Source organism: Lacerta agilis, chromosome 2 (assembly GCF_009819535.1).
Source record: "Lacerta agilis isolate rLacAgi1 chromosome 2, rLacAgi1.pri, whole genome shotgun sequence".
Lineage (NCBI taxonomy): Eukaryota > Metazoa > Chordata > Lepidosauria > Squamata > Lacertidae > Lacerta > Lacerta agilis.
Window position 1 is genome coordinate 79091885 of NC_046313.1, and position 26522 is coordinate 79118406.

The 26522-nt window shown below is 40.8% G+C and overlaps 1 protein-coding gene across 16 annotated transcripts in view; it reads right to left on the minus strand.

Annotated features, from left to right (window-relative positions):
- The window catches only part of ERC2 (ELKS/RAB6-interacting/CAST family member 2), a 519409-nt gene that overhangs the window by 466405 nt on the left and 26482 nt on the right, over window positions 1-26522 (minus strand). The gene's annotated exons all lie outside the window — the stretch shown is intronic.

The window sequence follows — 26522 nt, forward strand, 5'->3', positions numbered from 1 at the left end:
TAACTGGATACACCTCAGCTGCTTTTGGCATTCCTCCAAGAATCAATCTAAAAGCTGCTCTGCCATCTCTTTAAGTGTCAAGAGTCTGGTTCCACTCTGGTTCAATTGGAAGGTGTCTTATTAGTATAGGCCTGGCTCATCCCAAAGGTTCCCCAGTGCCTAACAAATCCACACCTCTCCTCACAACAACACCTCTCATCCATACATTCAGTTCTGCCTAGCTCACCCTCCACCCATTTGGTAGGTGCAGTAAAGAGGATGCTCCTTATTCCCAGTTAAATGCAGACCACAAGTGAGGCCTACAGCAAAACTAACAACAGCAATGATCAGCAAAAAGACAACACTGGCATGCAAGGCTGCCACGCTTTTGTCTTCTTGAGCTTTTCAAGAGTACATAACAATAATGCATCTGTCCAGCATGGAGGTGTAATGATATAGGTAAAGGTAAAAGGTAAGTATATTCTCTGCAGCCAAAGATGGAGAAGCTCTATACAGTCAGCAAAAACAAGACCTGGAGCTAACTGTGGCTCAGACCATCAGCTACTTATAGCAAAATTCCAGCTTAAACTGAAGAAAGTAGGAAAAACCACTGGGCCAGTAAGATACAATCTAAATCAAATCCCTTATGAATACACAGTGGAAGTGAGGAACAGGTTTAAGGATTTAGATTTGGTGGATAGAGTGCCTGAAGTACTATGGATGGAGGCTCGAAACATTATACAGGAGGCAGCAACGAAAACCATCCCAATGAAAAGGAAATGCAAGAAAGCAAAGTGACTGTCCAATGAGGCCTTACAAATAGCGGGGGAGAGAAGGCAAGCAAAATGTGAGGGAGATAGTGAAAGATACAGGAAATTGAATGCAGATTTCCAAAAAATAGCAAGGAGAGACAAGAGGGCCTTCTTAAACAAGCAATGCAAAGAAATAGAGGAAAACAAAAGAATGGGAAAAACCAGGGATCTGTTCATGAAAATTGGAGATATGAAAGGAACATTTCATCCAAAGATTACTATAATAAAGGACAAAAGTGGGAAGGACCTAACAGAAGCAGAAGACATTAAGAAGAGGTGGCAAGAATACACAGAGGAATTATACCAGAAAGATATGGAGATCTCGTACACCCTAGGTAGTGTGGTTGCTGACCTTGAACCAGACATCCTGGAGAGTGAAGTCAAATGTGCCTTAGAAAGCACTGCTAATAACAAGGCCAGTGGAAGTGATGATATTCCAGCTGAATTATTAAAAATTTTAAAGGATGCTGCTGCTAAGGTGCTACACTCAATATGCCAGCAAGTTTGGAAAACTCAGCAGTGGCCAGAGGACTGGAGAAGATCAGTCTACATCCCAATCCCAAAGAATGGCTGTGCCAAAGAATGCTCCAACTACCGCACAACTGCGCTCATTTCACACGCTAGCAAGGTTATGCTTAAAACTCTACAAGGCAGGCTTAAGCAGTATGCGGACCGAGAACTCCCAGAAGTGCAAGCTGGATTTCGAAGGGGCAGAGGAACCAGAGACCAAATTGCAAACATGCACTGGATTATGGAGAAAGCTGGAGAGTTCCAGAAAAACATCTACTTCTGCTTCATTGACTACGCAAAAGCATTTGACTGTGTCGACCACAGCAAACTATGGCAAGTTCTTAAAGAAATGGGAGTGCCGGATCACCTCATTTGTCTCCTGAGAAATCTCTATGTGGGACAAGAAGCTACAGTTAGAACTGGATATGGAACAAATGATTGGTTCAAAATTGGGAAAGGAGTACGACAAGGCTGTATATTGTCTCCCTGCTTATTTAACTTATATACAGAATTCATCATGCGGAAGGCTGGACTGGATGAATCCCAAACTGGAATTAAGATTGCTGGAAGAAATATCAACAACCTCAAATATGCTGATGACACAACCTTGATGGCAGAAAGTGAGGAGGAATTAAAGAACCTTTTAATGAGGGTGAAAGAGGAGAGCGCAAAATATGGTCTGAAGCTCAACATAAAAAAAAACTAAGATCATGGCCACTGGTCCCATCACCTCCTGGCAAATAGAAGGGGAAGAAATGGAGGCAGTGAGAGATTTTACTTTCTTGGGATCCATGATCACTGCAAATGGTGACAGCAGTCACAAAATTAAAAGATGCCTGCTTCTTGGGAGGAAAGCAATGACAAACCTAGACAGCATCTTAAAAAGCAGAGACATCACCTTGCCAACAAAGGTCTGTATAGTTAAAGCTGTGGTTTTCCCAGTATGGAAGTGAGAGCTGGACCATAAAGAAGACTGGTCGCCAAAGAATTGATGAATTATGGTGCTGGAGGAGACTCTGGAGAGTCCCATGGACTGCAAAAAGATCAAACTTATCCATCCTTAAAGAAATCAGCCCTGAGTGCTCACTGGAAGGACAGATGCTGAAGCTGAGGCTCCAGTACTTTGGTCACCTCATGAGAAGAGAAGACTCCCTAGAAAAGACCCTGATGTTGGGAAAGATGGAGGGCACAAGGAGAAGGGGACGACAGAGGATGAGATGGTTGGACAGTGTTCTCAAAGCGACTAGTTTGGCCAAACTGTGAGAGGCAGTGAAAGATAGGCGTGCCTGGCGTGCTCTGGTCCATGGGGTCACGAAGAGTCGGACACGACTGAACGACTGAACAGCAACAACAAAAAGGTTAGTCCAGTCAAAGGCGACTATGGGGTTGTGGCGCTCATCTCGCTTCGGGCTGAGGGGGCCAGCATTTGTCCACAGACAGCTTTCCAGGTCATGTGGCCAGCATGACTAAACCACTCCTGGTGCAACGGAACACCGTGATGGAAGCCGGAACGCATGGAAACACCGTTTACCTTCCTGCAACAGCGGTACCTATTTATCTACTTGCACTGGCATGCTTTGGAACTGCTAGGTTGGCAGGTGCTGGGACAGAGCACATACGGATTTGAACCGCCGACCTTCTGATCAGCAAGCTCAAGAGGCTCATTGGTTTAGACCACAGTGCCACCCGCATCCAAACTGTAGTGGGTGGAAAATAGTGGTACGTAATCAGACCTTCTTGGAAGTGGTGCCCAGACTTGAGAATCCATTGTCACAGGAGACCCAACTAGTAATTTACCTGACCACAATCAGATGGCAAGAGAAGAATGTACTTTTTTTACAATATAGTTTGTTGACTAATCTTTTTGGCTGCTGTTTTGATTTTGTGTCACACTGCTTTATTGATAGGAAGCCTAGGGGTTCTCCATGCAGGCCTCCTATCCTCCAGACTATGGAGTTGGGTGACTGTCACACCAGAACAATAGTCTTTTCTTTCTCTGTCTTGTCCTGTATGCCTGACAAAGGGCATACAGAACAGCTTGATGCTGTGATGGCAACTAAGAGATTAAATATCCTGACCAAGGGAAAGCTTGGAGCTTGTGGCAACATGCATATGCTGCAGCACTCCTTCATAATGTGCCCCATGGGAACGAGGTATGGGTGGGCAGGGGGAGATGATGTGATCTCTCCCTAAATGCCTGTTTGGTTCTGGTGCATGTGTGGGAACTGGCTAGGTGATGTGGGGGCATATTCAGTGCACACCATCAAGACTGGTACTGGTAGATAGTAAATGCCCCAGATACTGCAGCAATTTCATAGTGTCACTATATTGCCTTCTGTTCCCATTACTTTTCTTGTATTTTTAACTTGCTGCTGGAGTACATAGAACTGTGACTACATTATACCAGCATTACGCTTGATTTAGTGGCTGGCAGCCATCATGGGGCCATAAGATCAGACTGTAATTTATGGCAATTTGCCTTCTAAGATTACTGTGTTTCCAGAGATTTCTACAACGCTCCTTATTTCAGGACTAAAAATGGCCAGATGGCACATATTTTATTTCTGAATGACAGCCACCTCCACATTGGTACAGCCAGAAATTCAGGCAGATGGTGAGGAAGGCTTGCTGGTGAGCTGCCCATTGTGCTGTGAAACCATCGGGACATTTTTGAGACATTCCTTTGCCTTAACAATGCAAGTAAGTTTTGAGAAAGTTTCACACTTTTGAAAACCAGAGAAACTGTTGTGGGCATGCCACACAGACTGCAACCAAGTACATACCACAACCTACAATAAATGCTTCTTTCAAGCCTAATTTCAGAGAGCTGGGAACAGGACCCAGTGTGCACTAAGGAAGGTCCCTGTGGGTACATGTGCCGCTCTGGACACCACGGAATTGGGAATAAAATAAGGTGCACCAACCAAAATGCCTTCTACTACACAAATAAAAATATGGTTTGAGAACACAGTCGTATCTTGAAAATCGAACGGAAACCGTTCCGGAAGTCCGTTCAACTTCCAAAACGTTCGGAAACCAAGGCGTGGCTTCCAATTGGCTGCAGGAAGATCCTGCAGCCAATCGGAAGCCACAGAACCCACGTCAGACATTCAGGTTCCAAAGAACGTCCGCAAACCAGAACCCTCACTTCCGGGTTTGCGACGTTCAGGAGCCAAAACTTTCGACTTGCAAGGCGTTCGGGATGCAAGGTATGACTGTATCTATAACATGATTTTCAACAAATCAAAAGAGCATGACTTCAGCAATTTTCTTTTTTTTTTATTTTCTTTTTCTTTTTGGGAAGAATCCAAACCAGAAAAAGGTAAAATTGAAGGCACATTTTCAATGGTCACAAACTCATAAGAATCACACTTCAATGAAATTATTTAAGTGGCTGGATTACAGTAATTTCATATTGTATGAGTTTGAAACGTGGCTGGCATGTAGCACATTCCCAGCAGATTCTGTGCAGAATTTCAGATACCCGGGATCTTGATTTTACAATACTGCAATGTTCAAGTAGTATACTGGTGGAATGCTATTTGATCCCTTTGCCTTAATTATTGGTGTTTTGTAATATTTGAAATTATGCAGGTTTTTGGATTGTTTAAACCTCCACCCATGCTCAGGCAGCTAGCATCAACAGCACCCACATCAGAGATGGGCAGTTTCCATATTGCTGTTAGCTTAGAGCAGGGGTGGCCAACTCCCAAGAGACTGCAATCTACTCACAGAGTTAAAAACAGGCAGTGATCTACCCCATTTTGGGGGGTTCAGGCTGTAGAGCTTTTTTTTAGGGAGGAAAGCCCATTTTTAGGGGTTCAGGTCAAAGTTGTTGAGCTTTTTTAGGGGAGTCAAAGTTGTTGAGCCAGTGATCTACCACAGATGTCCAGCAGTAATCTACCAGTAGATCATGACCTGTTGGACGTGCCTGGCTTAGAGAGTTCTCTTGTGTCTTTATTTGTTTCTTTCAAACTGCAGTCTCTCTTTAAATAGAGACATCTAGATTACCTCATCCTTAGCTGGGGGGGGGGCAAGATCCTTCCCCTACTCTGATCAATTATTCGCATTCAGAAGATTCCCAAGGGGTTCCAGCATCAATATGAAATTGTCTATAAAAATCTAATTCCCATGGCAATGTATCACCTGCAGTTTTCCTAGCAAAAGGATGCACTTGGCCAGATTCAGCCAGCAGGTTTGAACAACTTTAAGCATTTCTCCTCATCTCCTGTTCACACTTCCAATCTTACAGTATTTAGATGTAAAGGTTCCTACTAATCTCCAAAGCTTCCAAATAAAAACATATTTGAAACATGGGTTAATTATTTCTGTGCTTGAAAACTGTGGGGGATCGCTCTCTTCAACAATCCAAAATTGTTTTAACAAATAATTGAACATCTAACAGGATTAATTTACACCTACAGTCCCAGTGAAACATGCTAAAACTAGGACATCTGCAGGAACAAAAAAAAAAAAAGTGACAGAGATACTGCAGCTAAATTCTTCTCTCACTTCCATCCGTCATGGAGTAGCTACAGTCAGCCAGAGCTTAGCCAGTGTAAAGCAATGCTAATGAGAGATGAATCAGGTCCTTATGCATCAATTCCCCCTCCCCCCCCCCAAGAAATAAACTGTCATTCCCCCAGGGCTCCAAACAGCTAAATCAAGAGAGGTTTAATTAAACACATAATCCCCTATTAGATGTGCATACATTTAAGAAAGGCATTCTTTTCAAGGAAAGGAAAGGGGATCTTGCCATCCACAAGTCCTAATGCAGAGTGCAGTAGCTGTGTTCATCTATGCAGGCACCTATGAGGGACATACCCATCTTGAAATGCTCTATGGGATTTTTTGTGTTGGTGAAACCCCTAGTAGTGACCGGCTGAGCTCCCCTAACTTAAATTAGGAAGGGCAGGAAGAGGCGCAACTGTAACGACGAGCCTCACAGGTATCTTACCAGCTTCTTCTCGTGCATATATTAACATGTACTGTAAATCCCAGTCATAAATTAATAATATTAATGATAAATCATAAATTAATAATAAAGCTCCAGTCTAACTCACAGTTTAGAACCTTGTTGATCCTCTTCTCTGTTTATTCATTAAGACAGTGACATTTTAATTCTCGGCGTCTAAATGTTCATTCTTATTCAAGAGGGAACCGTGCACTAGGAATGATTACAGGATTTGCTATGAGACACAATATGAAATTTAGCTGGCAATACAGATTATTTTAAAATAGATGGATCCCTTTGAAAAGTTCTCTGCTTGTAGGCACTATAGATTTTACCTTGACAACCTATAATTTTACAGAAAGTTCTTCCAGCGATCATTATTCATTTAATGGACTGCAGTAAATTGTCCAGACGTATCATCCAGCCCTGTACCACAATGACTTGTGATATTACGGATGAGTACATTCAAACCAGGGCTGAAGTGAATACATGGAAACCTTAAAGTGAACTGGCGTTTATGAATTCACACTGAATTCTTCTGCCAGGCTTCCAATTGATTTAATGTAATTTTGTTGCAGGGTCTACTTGTAGTTCTCATCCCGTAAGTCAATGGCCAGAATCTAAAGAACCATGTTCTAGGGGCCTTGTGTCTGAGCAACCCCCCAACGCTTCACAGGAACTGTTTTTGAAACACAAAGGACTTTATAAAGCTATTGGTGATATGGGGTTGTAGGGGGGGAAACAGAGAGGTCCTGACCAATTAAATAAAGCAAAATTCCACTGGGCATGCCTGAACCTTTGGAAACACCAAAGGTACCGTATTTACTCAAATGTAATGTGCACCTTTTTGGGCCAAATGATGAAGCAAAAATTAGGGTGTGCATTAGACTTGATGGCACATTAGATTCGACCACAAACTTGAAAAACACCACTGACATAGCAAATATTTTTTGGGTTTCAAAAACTGAGGTGCACATTCGATTCGATGGCGCATTAGATTCATGTAAATACTGTAGTGTTTTTTGATCCCAGGCAGTGTGTATTGACAAAAGAACTTAGCAGTACAAACTTAAACTATGGAACTCACTCGCGCAGGAGGTAGTGCTGGTCACTGCCTTGGGTGGCCTTAAAAGATTAGACAAATCCATGGAGGAGCAGGCAATCAAAATGCTTCTGAATACCAGCTGCTGGAAATCACAGGAGAGAGTGTTCTTGTGCTTGAATCCTGCTTGTGTGTTTCCCACAGGCATCTGGTTGGCCAGTGTGAAAACAGGATGCTGGACTAGATGTGCCATTGGCCAGGAGGCTCTTCTTGAGTTCTTAAGAATAAAGTCTCTTGTAAAGTCAAGACCAGCCTTCACAGCAAGTTAAAAAACTTAACGCATGCTATTAGTATTGACTGCTTTGCTGATCAAGGATAATATCAGATTCCAATGGGTCTACTCTGAGTATGACTTAATTTAAAACTTTTTCACAAGCTTTCCAATTCATAAAGGCCATTGTACATTATTACTCTTACGTTTCTGTGTTTTTAAAGAGAAATTTATTATCTTGAAAATATGATAAATAATAATAAGAAGAAAGAGTTTGGATTTGATATCCCACTTTATCATTACCCGAAGGAGTCTCAAAGCGGCTAACATTCTCCTTTCCCTTCCTCCCCCACAAAAAACACTCAGGTGAGTGGGGCTGAGAGACTTCAAAGACGCGTGACTAGCCCAAGGTCACCCAGCAGCTGCATGTGGAGGAGTGGAGACGCGAACCCGGTTCCCCACATTACGAGTCTACCGCTCTTAACCACTACACCATACTGGCTCTCATAAATAATTAGATAGGCAAGATATGCACAGGGTTACTGAAGATTTCCAACTGGCCTACATATTTATTTATTTATTTATTCATTCATTCATTCATTTGCCCAACTACCGTACTTTCCCCCCACTCAGCTTCAAACCTAGGTAATGAGAATTTTTAGATATCCAGGTGTTTAAATCAATTGACAGATCAAAAAGAGCAATGTTTTCTCCTGGTGGAAGTAGAAAAACACTCCCTAGAGCAGTGTTGGCCAAACCTGGCCCTCCAGCTGTTTTTGGACTACAACTCCCATCACCCCTAGCTAACAGGACCAGTGGTCAGTGATGATGGGAATTGTAGTCCCAAAACAGCTGGAGGGCCAACTTTGGCCAACACTGCCCAAGAGACACAGTAGATAACTGTCTCTGATATTATTTTGTTACCTATAATGTTTTTTTCTAACATGATCCCTACCCTTTTACAGATCACGATGTTCTTTTAAGTGTGAAGCAATTAAGGAATAACACTTTACCGGCTGATTAATGCTTATTTCAGGTGTGCAGTGAATAATCACAATGTAATTGGAACTTATGTTAAGTAAGCAGTATGACAAAAGGGGGGTGGAATCAAAGCCAAACTACAAACACCTTCTACTGTTTGATCCACAGATCTAAAAAGGCCAGGCCAACCTATTCACCACAAAGCTGCACCATCCAGCAGCTCCCCACTTCCTAATCCAGATGACACACTTAAGCACTTAACTCTCAAGCAAAAACTTGGCCATCCTCTTAGATTATTAGACGCAAGTTCCACTATTCACCTACAAATTATGGAAAAAATGCAATTATACAAAGAATTGTGACCAAATCTTGCTATACAAACCACAGATTCAAATATCTAAACGGTCAGAGTTTTCCCATTTCCTGACTTGTTCATGCTTTGTTGGTTGGCACCAGCCATTTTGGGGCAGAACCCATGGAAAGTGGGGATGGGAGAGAGAGATTGGACAAATCCTGGATTAGAAATGTTCCCATAGTAATCATTGGAAATTGTAGACTCATTATGCAAATGCTCGCCTAACAAATGATTTCCAGGGAACACAGTGTGTATTTCCAATATGTACTTTACACATGTTGGGAAGGTGCCTCATACAAGTCAGACCACTGCTCCATTCAACTCAGAATTGTATACACCTGGAACAGGGAACCTGTTCTAGATGTTGTTGGATGACAACTCCCATTATCCCTAATCACTGGGAAAGCTGGCTGGGACTGATGGGAATTGGAGTCCAATCACATCTGCAGGTCCATGGGCTCCCCATGCTGGATCTACAAAGACCTGCAGTGGCTCTCCAGCATTTCAGATAGGAGTCATTCCTAGTTTAACCTGCAGAGCCAAGACTAAACCTGGGTATTATACATGCAGAGCAGATGCTCTACTACCCTTCAGCGGTGGCTAGTGGCCATTGGAACTGATGGGACGGAAGGCAGGGAGTCCAACAGTAACTGGCTTAGCTGATCGTGCACCTGAGATTAGCTCATCCACGGGGTGATTTACGCTCATGAAGGAAATTAGCCCCTTCTGCAACAGTAAACTATTTTGACCTTAAGCTGCTTCCGTGTGGTGATTGGTACTAGGAGCAACTTCCACTGTGTGGGTATCTCAGATTCCCAACATCAGGTATCTGAAGATATAGCCAAAATAAAGGCTTTCACTGAAAAGCATTAAGTTATTCAAAGCTTAGCATAGGAAGCAAGTTCGGAGAGTCAAACAATGCCTTTAAACACATGTGGCCTCAACCACAGCACAGGAAATTGGGATTTTACCCTTTCCTCATCACCCTCCCTCCCACTCCTAGTATCATCCCCTATGTTGTTATTTGCCCCCTGTTATTTGCAGGATACAATACCTTGGGGGCAAAGAACAGCAATATACAATTGTGTAATGCAAAGCCTGTGAAAATAATTTTGGAACACACAAGTTCACTGGGACTCAAGGCAAGCTGGTGAGTGGGTGGTTAGACATGCTTTTAAAGAAAGCTAAACTGAACGGAACCACCTGTCCACAATACAAACCCATCTGCTTACAATACAATACTTAAAAAGATTTCAAAAGAATGCTGCTGGTGGTACATATTTACAGATTTAACAGGTTCTCTAAGGACCCATAAGGAAAGAGCAATTAAAGCCAATTTCAAGCTTTATCAGTATCAGGTTTTTTATCATCAAAATTCTGTAAAGGATTAACATGTACAAGTAGTTCTCTGCAAGAGCAGTCAGCGCACATCCTCATGCACTTGATAATAGTGTTCTCATTTTTCCTGTGGTCTAGAACTGAGCATGAAACTTTGTCCAGATTCTTATAAATTGTGGATTTATCAGTAATTCAGGATCATAATGATTCTATGAAATCATGCATTAGGTTGAAAATCTGTATTACTCTTGCGTTTACATCATAAGAATAAATTCACACAATATGTGAGCTTGGTTGCTGCTGCTAATCAAAATGGTTATTTTGAACTAAACTTGTTGAACAATAATAGGCTATGTAGAAAATTACAGTGTATCATTTGTAGATCCCAGAATTATCTGGGGAGGGGGGATATGGGCAGGAATTCACTAAAAGCACAGTTTAGATTTCTTTTGTTAATAAGCAGTAAGAAAGCATAATCTAATTATTATAATTCTAAGTATGTCACTTTACTGCACCAGATGCTTGTTTAATATGCAGAGCTTACATTATCATTCATGAAAGGGAAGAAGTAAAAAAAAAAAAAAAGATGCTTGTAGTTAATGCACAATGCTGGTGGCTACTCTTAAGTTTACAAAAAAAAAAAGTAGGCAAAGCTTTTGTTCTACCATTTTTTGACCTTTGGGATGGCTCCTCAAGAGAATATTCTTTAGGGCCAAAACAGAGGTGACACAGGAGATCCATAATTGAGTCTCTTGACTTTTTCTTAAACTATGAAGTCCTTTCCGGTTGTTCCTATGTGGAGGGGGGTATTCCTATTTTGATTCAAGCAGTGGCAAAGGGTGAGAGGGTTATTTAATTTTTTTTCCATCTATTCAATCACACATCCATAAGCTGATGTCACTTCCATCTAGGAAACAGATATAGGTACCTGAATCTAGCTCATGTGTTTCTCCAAGCAGTGCAAATGCCTATGGTAGGCAGGAAGAAGATGCATGGGCAAATGGTTATAAGCTCACCCTCTGCGATACTGCTTCAATCCATATCAGTGCCTTTGTATCTGCCTAAATACATTTCACAAGAGGGAAAATCCATCACTGGATCTACCAACATCATGCTTGCCTTGGCCATAGTACTGTGTCCAATTCTGAAGTGTTAGGCTAAAAGTACAATCCCTATTAGGAAAGCAGTTTTTTCCAATTTTTCTAGTCTTAGAGAACCATTTCCACATCACCTTGCAAACTCTGAATAGTTCAGTGGGGCTGCAGGTGGCAAAGTTATACACCTGGGGAATCTTCGCTGCTCCACAATAAGCTAAGTCCTTTGCTGTATGCACATTAGCTAAATGTATTCTGCCAAGTAAGTTAGAGAGTTTATCAGTTTAGGACTGGTTTGTACTTACAGTTTTATTTTCCTGTTGCTACAGCCCTGCTTCTTTCACTTGCTTTATCTTGAAACCTTAATACAAGGCTTGAATTAGAACTGTAGAGATGACTAAGTATCTTGCAAAGTCAGGATCTGTCTCACCCACTTGCCTAATCATCCATCCATGTCCCCAGCTTTTAAGGAGATAAAGGGAGTGTCTGCAAAAAGAATAATTACTGCTCCATAAATCAGGGCTGGGGAAACTGTGTTTCTCCAGATGTTGTTGGACTCAAAATTCCATCAGCCTCAGCCACATTACCAAATGCTCAGGGATTTATTGATTACTACTACTACTACTACTACTACAATTTATTACCATCCCTAAGGTCCCAGGGCTGGTTAAAACAATTAAAACACACCATTATCATTAAAATGCAGTGTTGAAGAATGTAAAAACTGTCTAAAAAACTTAAAATCACAGAAATAATGCAGGTCATAAATATATACATCTCAAGCGTCATAAGTGAAAAATGTTACAGGTGGGTAGCCGTGTTGGTCTGCCATAGTCAAAACAAAATCGAAAATTCTTTCTAGTAGCACCTTAGAGACCAACTGAGTTTGTTCCTGGTATGAGCTTTCGTGTGCATGCACACTTCTTCAGATACCTGGTATCTTCAGGTATCTGAAGAAGTGTGCATGCACACGAAAGCTCATACCAGGAACAAACTCAGTTGGTCTCTAAGGTGCTACTAGAAAGAATTTTCGATAAGTGAAAAAGTACATCTTCAGTGTTCACCAAAAGCTATATAATGAAGGTGACAAGTGCACTTCAGCGGGAAGTTCCACAACTTAGGTGTTGCTACAGAGAATGCCCTTTTCAGGCGGCCACCCCCAGAGCTTCTGAGAGCAATTAACAACCAAGAGGGCTTTCTTCAGTGATCTTGGCACCTGAGATGGTCTGCTGGGAAAGAAGAGGTCTCTCAGATATTTGGGGTCCAGGTTATTTAGGGCTTTAAGCACTAACATGAGTACCTTAAATTATGTATGGAAATGAACTGGCAACCAATACAGGTGTTTTAAAACAGGGGCTATATGAAGAGAACCTCAATAAGCAATCTGGCTGCTGCATTTTGGACCGACTGAAGTTTCTGAGTTGTCTTCAAGGGCAGCCCCATGTAGAGTGCATTACAGCAAATTCTGGAGGCCAGATGTTCCCTATCCCTGCCATAAATCAATTCAGCAGATTTGAATTCCACACATTCTCATTTATTATCTTTAATGCACTGGTAGCCATTGGTTGCTGAATTTAAGAGGAGTCCACCTCATCTCCCAGCCAGTTGGAAGGAAGGGAGGCACAAGTGGTTCTTTGGTAACATTAAGAAGCTCATTTCACATGGTTGAACTGAAAGATTGCTCATTGCAAGAGAGGATTGGTAGTTGTGGGTGAGCAATCTTTTAAGGAAGTTTGTCTGATATCTTCTCTTGAGGAGCCACTGAAAAGCTTCTGGGAAGTCCTAGTGATTGTCCATAGCAATGGTCCTCAATAAAATGCTCCCCAATATGAGCAGGTGACATTTGTTTTTTGGGGGGAGGGGGAATATTCCATGATGGGGAGTGAGATTCTTAAGACTGCATTTGCTATGACAGTGACATGTCATAATTCATTGCGACTGAAAAGCTTGATCCCTTGGTGAAAAGAAACTCCAGACGTCTTCATAAATCTCATATTGTATATCCTTACACATTTTCCCACATACTCCACAAAGTCATCTCCTGACTCTGAATATTCAATCATAAATTTTAGATAACATTTTCTCACTCATTAAAATGAATCTATCTGGCTATGTATAGGCAAAAATGTATTTATCTACATACATTGAAAATTAACTGGCCCAGTTTTAATTTTTCCAATTACTTGCTCATATACTATAGAGTGATTTTATCCTTTTGTTACAAAACATGTACCTCTAAATACATTTCCCCAACATATGCATTTTTAAATGCATTTTGAGACATGGTTAAGCCAAGAACTGTGTCGAACTCTTGGAGCAGTGTGAAATCCAATGGACAGCTATGTTCCAATCTAAACATTTGTCCCAAGAGGTGCAGATTAAATCAGTCTTTACATGAGAATTTGCAAATTTCTCAAGCATCTTTAAGGTACTAGAAAGAATTTTATTTATGCAACTGAAGCTTGATCAAAATGTATTCCCCCTTTACTATGCTAAAACAATTAGCAAACTTGGGCAAACTATTTAAAAAGTTAAATCTCCCTTATGGAGCTTTATAAGGATTTCTAAGCCTTTCCCCATAGTACTGTGAAATTACTTTCCATTTACATCCTGAAGCTTCAGCTTCATTTTGCCATTTACTATATGTTAACACTGAAAATCAGTGGTGACAAGTGCCATATGTAGAACAGAATCCCCACATCCACCCTGTCTTTCTTTAACAATTCCTTAAGGCAACTCATCAGGTTCTTTAAGGTTAAAACTACTTTAAGGTGGAATTGGGAGTCAAAAGGAGTATTATACAAATGAACTGCGAACAAAACAAAAAAGACCCATAAATCAAAGTAGTAAATTGCATTGTTTAAAATATTATCAGCTGCAATGAGCTTTTTCCCAGCGATGCCTTTTTAATATATTTGCTAAAAGGAACTGATTTTACATGCAGTGGACAGCCTGAAAGGCAGCTTAAAATAGGACCGAACCTATTAACCATGCTAATTCATCTCTTTTCATAACTCCTTCTACTACACTATCTAAAAGCAAATCTGTTTGTGTTTGCCAAAATGAAATGAGCTATCAAAATGAACACCATGATGGATTAAAGAGCAACTTTTTTTAAAAAAAAAAAAAAAAAAACCTCCTTTCATAACAATCCATCTTTCAGGTATATAAACAATGCTGCTTTTAATAACAGTTTCTTATTTAGCACATTCATCTATGAAATGCCAAATACCTAGTTATTGTATTCTCTAGAAATGGCCAGACAGATCTTTTGATTGTTTTACTCACTCAAAGCAAGCAGGACTGGTTCAAAAGGAAGGCATGTTTGGGAATCTGCCACAGGGGCCTATGCCCCCCAGGCAGGCCCACTGACAAGAGTCCTCCAGACCTGTGGCAGTGAGGAGATACACTCACTAAGGGAGCCTCCAGACATAGACACCATCTTGCCCAAGGCCCCTCCAAAACCTGTACCTCAGAGAACTCACACAATTTTGTTTTAAGAAAATCGTTACCCATGTGAAAGACAGCTAAAGACATTGTCACTAGCCTTCTTTGAGACGCGTACTGTATAGTCACAGTTACAACAATATGAATATACACTGAAGTCAGCAAACCTCAGCAATACGAAGCAGCTGGGTTTAAGAAACAGCATAGCTCATGGTACTCTATCACATTCTCTCTCTCATGCATCAAGAACTATCCTCAATATGAAGATTCCCCAAGATCTATGGGGAACTGGTTTGCTTGAACTGTGTGTTTTTGGTCTGCTTTATGCAGACCTGTCTGTAGCAAAGCACTACACTTTAACTTTCACCCTAAAACCAAGGATGGCAGCCAAGATAAGTGTCGTCAATTCCTAACCAGTAGAAACTTGCTCTTGCAGCCACCTTACTGAACCAATTTGGAAGGCAATGTGGCATTAGGTCTAACACTTATCCCCAAGCATTTTAGAAGGCAAAACATAAACAAAATGGCAGTCAGTTGAAATTTTAGGCAACCCCCCACCCACCCAATCTGTATGAAACATGGAATGAACCCTTTGTGCTATCATCTTAGAGAACTAAATGACAAATAGTTTGGTGTGCAAACTAGTCTTTATCTAAATTGGTTTAGCAGTGCTGTTGATAGAGTAACCTTATGCTGGGAAGAACTAGGTGTCAGCTATCCTGGCTGGCAACCTTATTTTTGTTGGAGATTCATTCCCCGTGTCTGCAGTCATGGGATTGTTATCTATCACATTACGGTGTATGTTTTCATTCCACAGAGTGGGAAGTGACAGAGACAGGATGTTTGTGTTACTGTGTTCCGTGAACTGGGACTATTGTCCTTTGTTCTTTCTCTTTGCTGTCTGATGCTAGAGAGAGAGGGAGCCATGTTGCAGTGCTCTGTGTGTGTTTATATGTAAATAAAGTAGATTCGCCACAATGCTGAGTTGCTGAGGTCTGTTTACGCATGCTGCAAAGACTCTGCGGATCCCTAAGTGTGCTGATGCTTCTTGGTATCAGTCGCTGTGATGTTCGGGCAGAAGAAAGCTTTTGAAGCTCCCGAACAATCAAAAAGGAGGGAGAGAAGATGCCAGCCGGGCATGTGTCTCTGCCAGGGTCCTACGCGAGAGTAGGACACTCCTGATAACAATTTTAGGATGAAAGTGAAGTATATTGCTTAAGTAGGTAGATTTGTATTTAGCAGGTCAAACATTAAAATGATTCAAGCAAATTATCCTCAAAGAGCCTCAAAATCCAGGGAGTTGCCCCAGCCATAATGTTCTAAGAAAGAAGACTATAATTTACCACCTACTGTACTTTTCATTATCTGGGCTCTCTAGGCTTAAGAACACATACTGTACATCAGGCTTCCTCAAACTCGGCCCTTCAGGTGTTTTTGGCCTACAACTCCCATGATCCCTAGCTAGCAAGACCAGTGGTCAGGGATGATGGGAACTGTAGTCTCAAAACATCTGGAGGACTGAGTTTGAGGAAGCCTGCTGTACATGAACCTACATATCAGACCACTAGTCTGTTGTAAACAGCGTTTAATCTGATTGGCAATGGCTCCCCAAGATCTCAGGTACACAGAGGTCTTTCCTAGACCTGTTGCTCCCACTAAAGGTCCTACCAACTGGATATGCAGGGGAATGATGTTGGGACCTTCTGACGGCAAAACAGGTACTCTGCTACTGAGCAGTACATGGACCCTCCTCCCTGGACTGCAGCATGACATGTCAGCATTGACAGTGATTCCTTCCTATCAAGCCATACTGCCAAGAGCTACTTCTAAGCTCTGCACTTTTCCTCTGAACTGCTCTGCAGTGCTCTGACAGACAATTTTTAAAACCACATGTACAGCCAGCAATTGCCTTCTCAATTCTGGAGGCATTTCTGGGGCAGCAGATAATTTTTTAGATTTATAGTCCTAGTTCACACCTGCCCTGCATTATCATTCGTCCTTTTTGGCACTAGTTAACTGTACCTCTCACCTCTCTAATATGAGACTCCATTTCATCTTTAATATCGGGCTCCCTTTTCCGAATTAGGCTTTTGTGATAGAGGAAAAGGAAGAGGAGGTCTGCCCTTTTTCTAAAATCAAAAGATGGTACCAGTAACCTCCTCCTTCAAACAGAGCAGAAACCTAGGTCAACAAGAAGCAAGAGAAGAACATTTCTGGGAAAACAAGGAAATCACAGTGGTCAGCTCTGATCCTGACCCAAATGTGCTCACTGTAAAGTCTGAAAAGAACCCTGCACAGACAACTCTACACTAGTAACTGTACACACAGCAGGTTGTCTCAGAGTATTTGGGAACTATGATTGTGCAGAGAAGAAAAATCAATAGAATCCATGGCGAGAACACTCTGTTTGTACAGTTGCGCAGTCCTGACAAATCTTGCCCTCAATACAGGGGTGGAGTGTGCCACAGCGATGCCACTCCCCTCCTGCGTGTGTTCCTGGGATGCCTGAAGAATGAGTGGAAAGGGCTAATGAACCTTTCAAGGAAACGGCCATGGGTGGTATACTGTAAGATTACCATGGAAATTTGCTCATGTGTTTCAGGCATGTAAGTTTAAATAGAAGACTCCAAATTCTATACCCATTCCTTTGCAGGCATAGATGGGTTTCTTTCTTTGAAATGAATCAGGCTTCATATGCATGCCAGGGCTCCACACACAGAAGTATATGGATTTGGAAAACAAAAATAACTGCACAAGGAATCCATATAAATTAATAAACCAGGCTAAAATGATGCTGTGCCTTGCTTGTTTCTGTACAATCATTATTCAGCCATTCCTGCTACACAGTTCAGACCCCCCCCCCTTTTTTTTTTACAAGCGTTGCAATATCACTGGTGTCTAAACTTCTGTCACTCTTTAATGCTGCAACACCTATTTTCTTCATGTAGTAAGTGAGAGGACATCTCTTCCAGTCTTCACCACCTAGCTGACTGCTTGTTTTTTCATCTCACCACTTAGATATAGAAGAAGCCAATGCAAACTAAAATTTGATGGTAATTTATTTGATGCTAATGCTGTCGCTTACATAAAAGGAGAGAAAAACCCAACCTCACAACCCCAGACTTTTAACAATTATGGGTTTAAAAAAGAACAAGGGTCCTCAGAATGCTAGCATTTATGTCATTCAGTCATCAGGTTTTTGTAAGATAAAAGCATAATTACACTAAAAATGTGTCCACTGACTTGGTGAAAATTCATACTTTGTCAATGTTAACAGGCATTTTAAAGACTCCTCATTATTTAAAACTGATGCATGGGCCCTGTAGGTTAATGACGGATAGGGCGACAATGTGTGCTACTTTACTCTGTTTGGCTTTGCTTTTTCCAACTAGTGCACCCCCTGCTATGCAAATGTACAGTATGAATGTGTGACTAGGGTTGTAGTTGATGGGACCACTGGAGAGTGTTTGGGGGAATGAATGAACGTGTGCAGGTAAAGGTTGATTGATGTACAGGCAGTGTCCATTCTGCATGTGTTCAACTGGCATGCAACCACTGACATGTGTGCCGTTTTCAGCCCCAGAACAGAGCGGGGCTGAACAGAGCAGGCTTACACGTGCTCTGCCGACACATACAACCCACAATGCAACCCCAGCACAAATGGGTAGTTGCCTGTACTGCAGTGTTAGTGGACGTAGAATTTGTGAGAGTGGAATATTGTTTTATGCCTTTCAATGTTTTACCTGTTTTATATACTGTATTATTTAATTACCGGTAAGTGTGTTGAATTCTTTTGTAGACCTTTTGCAATCTTTTATGAAAACCAGTATGCAAAGACTTGAAACAAAGAAGTAAACCAACAGTCTACAGGGCTGGTGCCTCTGAGTATAAAACTGTATGTGTGAAGGCATCCTCTTCCCCCCCTGCAGACTAAGGACTCATCCACACTTTGCTTGTTCCGTGCCTAAAAATAATGGACCCAAGAGGTCTTCTGCTTCTCCCATGATTTCCAGGCATGGGTTCGAGTGGTTTTCCATTTGCCCTGCCACTTTCCCTGGGAAAACCTGCTCTTTACCACTGAATCAAAGCAAATGTTGATCCATGGAAAGCCCAATTGATATTTGCTCAGATTCAGTGGTAAATAGTGGGTTTCCCTGGGAGAAACCAGTGGGGAAAGCAGAAGTGTGGACAAGACCTTAATGCTGTACAGTTGAACAACAGGTGGTGGAGCTAGCCAGCTACACAATTTCAGGGTAAGGCCCTGTTTCCTCCTAACACATTTGTCCAGTACATGAAGATTACATCTGATAGGGCTTTATATATTCATTTATATTGAGCCTAGTTGTTTTGGTATAGACTGCTATAAGGTCAGTTTCTTATAACACTGTTTTATTGAATTTTATTTCAGATATTTATTTTACAGTAAGAAAAGGTTTTTCCTACCTTCAAAGGATCTTTTTTGAACACAAAACAGGAGTTTGATATTTATTTACACAATTTATTTACACAATCACTTTGATCCGAGCAAGAGGCATTTTATTACCTTCTTCTGCACCACTGGTGGATCTCTTTCCCCTTTTACTACTACTTATTACCGATAAAGTAACTAATGCTGCCTTTTTGGATCTTCCACCAAGGTTCAGCCATCTTTTCTCAACAGATGAGACTTTCTTGGAGGATGGGGTCTAGGAAGGGGGTAATGTTGGTTGGGAGGATTGTTATTTCATGTTATTTGGAAAAATCAATACGGAAAGCAGGTTAGACTTTCCAGTTCACATCAGAACACAATTCAGGTCATTTTTAGTATTGTACAATGAACAATAGATGCCTTTTTAGTATTCTTACCTTTAATCCTAAGTAATCAAAAAGGCCACACTACACTACTGAAGAGCAGATTTTGCTGCTGAATTTTACATTTACAAAATCTTCTGAAATAATCAGAAGATTTCTTATTTCAATGTGATCAGTCCTCAACAGAAATTCGCTGTTTGTATCAAATTAGCCTTTTAGGTTGTAGGTTTATAATGCAAAATAAAGATCTGTCTATTAAAATATATTCAGTGAGGCATTTCCTAAAAAATAATTTGAGTAGGCTTGTTTACCAGCTATTACAATCCATACATTCCATTCTGTGTTATCAAGGGCAGTGTTCTCGCCCAAGGCCTCTTTAGTGTTTATTATGGATGGGTAAGCAGACAGCAAAGGGAACCCTGGGTTGTATTTTTATTTACAAGTACAATTTGAAATATATTATTTGGTCTATCATTTTTATGCATGCCTACCTCTTTGAATAAGGATAGAATCAAATCACACAATTTTTTAAAAAAGATAAAAAAGAAAAGTAATATAGACATAATAGTAGCATCCCTATAGCTGCATAACTAATGACAAGCAAGTAATGCAAATATGGAAAATTAGCATTGTGACTTGGCAGAGCTATTTATTTTAGTACAATTCAATCTGAACAGAGCATACTTAAGCCCATTGATTTTAGTGGGTTTAAGCATATTTAAGTCTGCATTGGATTTTGGAATTTTAGGTTAACACATTCGTTTCTTCCCAGGCACAGAGAAAGCGAAAAAGCTAATAAGCTATCCAACAGGAAGATGAGGTTTTTTTGCTATGAAACATAACTTTTAAATTTCATTTTTAAGGGGGTGAGAATACACCCTCCCTTCACCACAGTGTGACTCAGAACAGAACACTTAACACTGACACAATTAAATCCAGGCATTTCTCTCTATTAAATAAGAGGGTTGGTTGGTTGGTTGGTTGGTTGGTTGGTTGCTTTAGTGTTTTCCTAAGGCAAAAGTAGTGTCTTCATCTTCACTTTAGGGTGTCTCACCAAGAACATATTTCTACCCAGAATTATAGAAAACTGTGTAAAACGAGACTATACCAGATGCTGGGAGGAAATCTGAGACCGAAGTATTCATCCTCGGTGCGACAAACCAAACTTTCTAAGAGAGTCTTTTGCTTCTGCTACAGGCAATAAACCTTAGCTGGCCCTACAAACAGCATAGCAAGCACGGTGACAAATGTTACAAGAGAAAGCACAACTGATGGAGACTTCTTAGCAAAAACATAGACAGGTCTGATCCAGCAACTGACAGGAATCATGACTATCCCTTCAGCATTAAGGCAATACACAGTTCTGCAATGAAGCATACCTTTAAACACAAGAGATGACAAACAAAGGGAGCCCTATTCCAAGAAACCTGAGCAGCTGTATTATACAGAGTCACACTATTGGTCTATCCAGCTCAGTACTGTCTACACTGACTGGCAGCAGCTCTCCAGGGTTTTAAGCAGGGGTTTCTCCCAGCCCTACCTGGAAATGCTGGGGAGTGAATATGGGACCTAGTGCATATAAAACAGAGGCCCTGCTACCAAACCATGGCCCTTCCACCCAAGTCTTATTCCTCAACAACTCTAAGCACAAAATATAAGAAAACTTGTTCACTGTGATGATCTGGCTAATTATCACTCTTTGAGCAGTTTGCTTCTCAAATCAGGAACTCGTGTCAATTATTTCAAAACAGGATGAGATGTAGAATATAAAAATATAGAACTATGTTATGCAAACATAAACATTTGATACAACAGACAACCATTCACATATAACCAGCAACCAGATTTGTTTCAACTACGGTATATTCAGTCTACCTCAGTGGTCTTAATAGTCTCCATGTTCAGATAGCACATATAAAACAGTATCACACCATTTAGCTCAATTTTCTAAATATAACAGACCACCACTAATATAGCCAAGGTATCACCACTTGAAATTCAATATAATATCCTCAGCAAGGGATAAGTAACAAACAACCAGAAGCTTTTAAATACCTACGTTCCTGAACTGCAAAGATATATCATCATGGACATAAACTTAATTCCTTCAAGTTGAGTGTTAATGTGAGAGAAGTATTAGATCCATCGACAGAATATCATATGGGATACATTTTCAAAAATGTGTGCACAGTCATTACTAACATTCCACCATAAAAGGTTCTGTACATCAGATACAGCATACACAGTAGAATCCTCTACTGTAAACTAATTGAATAAGGCACTGTCAACTACATGACAGAAAAATTAGGAACACCAATCAGAAAACCAAGGAAGGAGAACTAAAATGAGGGGCAGTGTCTGAAGCAGTAAAAATTTCTGAAGTTATAATGAGATGGGAGCAACTTAATAGTTCTACAGTTTTCTCCCTCTTTCTCAGCAGAGTGGGAGAGGGGAGAGTAATTTTTGTTTTCTTCAAATAGCAGAGCCCCCAGGTGGAAAAGGTAGTGGGTGGGGGATGCTTGCATCTTGAAAAAGAATGTGTTATTGTATTATCATACAAAGACCTACAGGGAGGGAATAAAGAGAATTCACCAGTGACAAGAAAGCCTGTTTGATGTATACACTGGAATATTTGGCAGTGAAATATTTCATAACATTACCTTGAAATTTTAACTTTTCTGTATTCTTATAATTTGACAAGAAAGCCTGTTTGATGTATACACTGGAATATTTGGCAGTGAAATATTTCATAACATTACCTTGAAATTTTAACTTTTCTGTATTCTTATAATTTAATATAACAGATCCTCATCTTTCATCCTAAAAAGATGCCAATGATATGTACATTGGGGATCACCAACGTGCTGCCTGTGGTGCACAGAACCAATACAGAGGGGAAACAATAAGAGGTTTTTATAAAGGACTTTTTCAGAAGATCCTGGTTGTCAGGATTAGGCCAGAGGCAGCAATCAGGCATGAGTCGGGAGTTGGGAACTGGGAGTCGGGACCAAAGATAGTCAGCATCAGAGGGCACATCAGGAAGCAGAACTGCAGAACAAGACTAGAAAGACAAGCCATGCCAGACCTCAGGTACTCAAGCAAAGCTCTACTGAAACAGGAAGCCTCCCTATACTCCTACTGGTCCAAGAGAACCCAACAGCCAGCCTAGGAAGAATCAGTCTGGAACATTTTCTCTGAGAAGCTGCAGTGATGTGGTTTGCCACATGGGACAATAGTCTGCTGTTTTGAACAATAGATGAAAACAATCTCGGCTGCCTAGACTACAAACAGTATTGAGAACATTCATAATTGGAGGCTTATACATACCAAAACAGCAGCTAAACTCAGAATACCCATTTTGATCTTCCACCCCCCTCTGATAATTTATATTACAGTGATTGAATACTTCAAAAACCAATCTACTCCACATATCTATGAGCACTTCAGCCACAGAACATTATACTTAAATATGCATTTATGAAAGCACCACTACTAACACACAACATCAACTACCACAATCTCCCCAACACTTGCACTCACTTTTTCCACATTCTAAACACAGACACTAAAACGTAAAATGGATTATGTTACTTACCTAAAATGTCCTCAGTTTCAGTGAATGAAAGTGAATGGAATGAAGAAAATACAATCCAACAGAAAGTTAAAAATGAGCATTGAAGTGCAAAAAAACTTTGAAAGACAAAAATAAAATTAAAACAATGAGCAGAGAATAGAACATTTGGTGCCAGTCATTCAGTTGTATTTACTTTAACATGAGATTTTAACATGAGAAACAATAAGGATTTATTTTATCCATAGCAATCTCAAACAAGTTCACACAAACAAATACATACAGTACTGGGTTTATGTAAAGCTGACCAAAGGACTAGAAAACTTGTTCGAAAGAGAAATGTTGAGTTGATGAAACAAAATGGCGTTCCAGCCTTTTCCAGAAAAGGGCAGGAAATGCAAGCTGCTGGCCCTATCCCCTCTATGGACTCCTCCTGTACCTGCCCAGCAATCGGGGCAAAATCCAGGTGCCCCCTACACTGTTCCTTCCCCAGACATCAGGGAGAAGGAGAGAAACATGAAGAGAATGAAGTATAAATGAAGAAGAGGGGAGGGGAGCAGCCAACAGGAAAACACAGTGAAAAAACTCACTCAGAAAGGTGATCTAGCAAACAGGATGAAGGAGAGGACTAGACAAAGGGGAAATCCACACAAAACAAGCACTCAAGCAAGCCTTTCTCTCAGACACACAGAGAGACATGAAGACCCTTCCCTTGCCACAGGCAGGGGACGATTGGAGAGATGGATGACTCCTTCCATCTGGAGAGGATGTTGCAAGTTGAAAACATTCCCTATCAGGAATGTCATCCCCATCCATCTGGTAAACAGAGCATACAACATAAAAATGGACCCTGTACTCCTCTGCCGTATTACAAGGAAACACTAGATGATTGCATAATCCTAAAATACCGTACTTTGGCCACCTCATGAGAAGAGAAGACTCCCTGGAAAAGACCCTGGTGTTGGGAAAGATTGAGGGCACAAGGAGAAGGGGACGACAGAGGACGAGATGGTTGGACAGTGTTCTTGAAGCTACTAACATGAGTCTGACCAAACTGCGGGAGGCAGTGGAAGACAGGAGTGCCTGGCGTGCTCTGGTCCATGGGGTCACGAAGAGTCGGACACGACTGAACGACTGAACAACAACAACAAAATATCAGGGTTGTATTAAACTAACTTTTACTTAGAGTAGACCCACTGAAATTAATAGACCCAAGTTAGTCATAGTCCTTAATTTCAATGGGTCTACGCTGCGTAAAAGTTTAAAACAACCCTCACTGTGTTCCTAAGGCTTCATATCTAAACACGCATACTAGGGAATAACTTGCTTCTGAGTAAACCTGCATAGGATTATGGTGCATATGACTTGCCCTGCGATCCTATACATAAACTTGCATAAGAGCATGGTGAAAGGAAGGAATTTACCTCTTAATTTTGTAACAAACAACATTTTCTGTACTATTGTGCTTACATATCTGCATGAATTGGATATGGTGTTTGTTGTTTAGCCAGATCTGCATCCATTATTTTACAGATCAAACGTTTCATATGACTACAGTGTAATTTATTGCTATTCCTTCATCAGTGAACTGTCAAACTGAAGAAGCACTGTTACCATTGAAGCTATAAATATTACACATGACTTGATATTTTGTCTCACTTATCTTTTATTAATCACAGAACAAATGACATCATGCAAGAAAATTAAAAATAAAAGGTAAAATAATCTACAGTGTGACAAATTAGATGGGTAAAATATGTCAAGAAAGAAAGAAAGAAATCACCTGTAAAGCCAACAGTTACATTACTTAATGAAAATTATGTTTCCACAGACAGTAATCCAGTCAATTGTACCCTGGATTTTTTTTTGTCCTGACCTATAACAGTATTTTGCATGTCTTGTAATAAATAGTGAGGTGTTCATGTAATGAAGCAGTACAATATTTTTAAAAAGTGATGCATAGTATTGCACTCATTTATTCATGTGTCTAGATATACTTCTTATCTTCCTTTGAGTTGGGTTGCCAACTGGCCACAATTTTAGCTTCATGGCTGACTGCCAGAACTGGAAGATATGAAACTAGAAAACCAGCTAAGCTATTTTATTGTTGGTTAGTGCAAATGCTTTGTTCTCTGAATGCAAATGCACATACACATACAGTGCTGCCAATGTGCAAATTCTCTCCATAGTAAAAGTGGTGGCTGCTGTTTTTCAAGCTGCAAGCAGATGAACCACGGTCTCCCACTCAGTCTGGCAACTTCCAGCCACCTCGTCCAAAAGCAGTGGGCTGCTGGCACTGCAGAGAGCCAAGCCGAGGGTGAAACACATGATACCAGATTCCACAAAAGGCCAGGCTGTTCCCTTCATAAAGGAGAGTCAGGCTTCATATACAGTGGTGCCTCGCAAGACGAAATTAATTCGTTCTGCGAGTCGTTTCGTATTGCGAAAAATTAGTCTTGCGAAGCACGACCATAGGAATGCATAGGAATGCATAGGAATTTAATTCCCATAGGAATGCATTGAAATTTTCGTCTTGCGAAGCACGGCCATAGAAAAATTCGTCTTGCGAGTCACCCTTTCGTTAGCGAATGCCTTTCGTCTAGCGAGTTTTTCGTTGTGCGAGGCATTCGCCTTGCGAGGTACCACTGTATTCAAAAGCAATCAATCTCGTGCATCAGATTGTAGGAAAACAAAAGTTGGCAACCCAAACTCTGACAACATCAGAACGTTTAAAGAATTTTCTCTATAATCCTAGCAGGAAACTTCACTCATTATATCTCTTCCGGTGATTGATGTCCAAGAACAATGGACAAATGCAGAGGGCAAATATTCACACCATCTGCGCATGAGACCTTAGAGTGTTTTAAAACTTGTTTATTTCTTTTTCTTTAATTTTGCGTTCAAATGCGGACTCAGGAATCCAGAATGCCAATAATCCTAACCATTCCCATACGAAAAGGTGTGCTGTGAGCAAGCAGGCACCATATTTGTCCCAGGGACCTCTGCAGTCTTCAACTAGGGATAGAACAGGGATGGGAAATTTCTGGCTCCCAAGATGTATCGGGTTCACAACTAAGTATGACTATAGGACAAATTTACTGGGACTGAAGAGTGTTGGAAGTCCGACTACATCTGGAGGGCCACAGAGGGCCTTGGGGATTAACCACTCTATTACTTACACAGTGATGGAGCAACAACTCATACCAAGAGCTTAAACCAATTCACTATGCTTCATGTCTGCTCTAAGGCCTCTGGCATGGGTGTCTTAATTAAGAAAACACAGAAGATGACTTTTCTGCCATGGTTGACAGATCTTTAATGTCACGGAGCCATTTCCAGGTATGATATATATATATATATTTTAAAAAAACACCTTT